Here is a 1654-nt window from a genome sequence, read left to right on the forward strand (position 1 = left end):
TCTGCCCTTCAATTAACCCTACATGTGTTTATCGGCCTGGCTGGCACAATAAATTAACTACCCACACACGCACTAACCAAATAAATGGTATGTAAGCAGAGTCTAAAAAGGGGTCCTATTCAAGAAAGGGGTCCTGGGCTACTCAGTTGTAGAATTAATCTTTATTTTTTATAGGTTCTATACCCTGCAGGATCCTTCCCTTTTAATTCTCCAGTCTCCCTAATTAGCATGCGCAACATTTAGGCTAGATCATTTTCAACCTTGAAAATTTTCTTTCTTTTTTGGAGGCAGGGGGTGGAATAGAAAAATGGGTTAAAATGTTAAGTATGCATTTATAGTCAATTTCCAGATAGTCCTGATGGAATTATTTATTTCATACCAAAAATTAAGATCTTTGACAATTCATGTCTGTATACAACATTGGTGAGTATATATTAATTGTGTTTCTAAATAATAGTACTGACATTATATTTTCCATTAGTACTACACTTGATCTTAGCCAAAAGGCCGAGAAGCGATTATATTTTCCATTAGTAAATGCTGATTCCCAAAATACTGTGATTGAATTTACTCACTGGTTTGTATACTTAGTAGTAAACTGCACCCATGTAGCAGCCTTACAGCACCTAGTTGCAACAAAGACAAGATCTGAGGAACCCACAAAGGGTTGTTGTTCAAACCGTAAGCCACCCTGTCATTAAAGTGAAGCCACACACACCATTCAGATCTTTCTGTTCCTTCTCCTTAACCCCATTGCATCACAGAGCATTACACTCTACGATCAGGTCAAGGACCGAGACAGAAGAAGATGAATTGTTCTGCAAAAACAAGATTGGTATTTTTGAGTCTATGCTACATTTCCTTTTTTGTTTGTTTGTTTTTTTAAAAGCACCTAGAAACACGAGGAGATAACAATTGACTCAGATCCCACATGCTTCCCTTACTATGTGAAAGCGGACAGGGCGATTCTTTTCTGCAAATTATAAAACATGGGTGGCACTAAAAAGTAGAGGTTAAACTTGTTAAAGAGACTCTTGCTTATGGTTTTATTATTTACCCTCGGTTTCTTTTCTTAACTGTGAGTCTGTACAGTTTACTTAAACTCTTTATGAGTCAGGCTCCTCCTCCACAGGCAGAGTGGGGACGATAACAATAAGCTTAGTTATGCAGAGGGCTGTTGTCAAACTACACGAGTTAACACATATATATATTAGCCCTGGCTGAAGCATAGAGGGACTAAAGAAGTTGATTACTTCAAAAAATCTAACCTGAGTTCCAAGCATCGATGGGGATAGCACCTTGGCGGGCGGCCACCAGTTCATGTGATGGTAGCTGCGGCAAGAGTGGGAGAAACGGTGGGCATGGGGTTTACTACGAACTCACAGCTCACTGCCTGGAAGTGAGAGCGTTTCTGGATGACAGACACAGCAACTGGCAGAACTGGGGGCAGCTCACAAAGCAATGGGACAAAAAAGTCAAACTATGGATAAGCACCTCATTAGAACTGATAGCGAGTTTGTCATCAAAGGTGTGACAGGATGGGCTGATAACGGGAAACAAAATGGTTGGAAAACACCCTCTAGAAAAGATTTCAACAGAAGTGATTTGAGAAGATTGCTCAAACTCCCCAAGGCTCGGACATTCAGTGGAAATA

At 40.1% G+C, this 1654-nt stretch overlaps 1 pseudogene; it reads right to left on the minus strand.

Annotated features, from left to right (window-relative positions):
- Positions 1 to 380: 380 nt before the first annotated feature.
- Positions 381 to 519, minus strand: LOC142453890 (U2 spliceosomal RNA; annotated as a pseudogene).
- Between the last annotated feature and the right edge of the window lie 1135 nt (positions 520 to 1654).

This window comes from Tenrec ecaudatus, chromosome 7 (genome assembly GCF_050624435.1).
Source record: "Tenrec ecaudatus isolate mTenEca1 chromosome 7, mTenEca1.hap1, whole genome shotgun sequence".
Taxonomy (NCBI): Eukaryota; Metazoa; Chordata; class Mammalia; order Afrosoricida; family Tenrecidae; genus Tenrec; species Tenrec ecaudatus.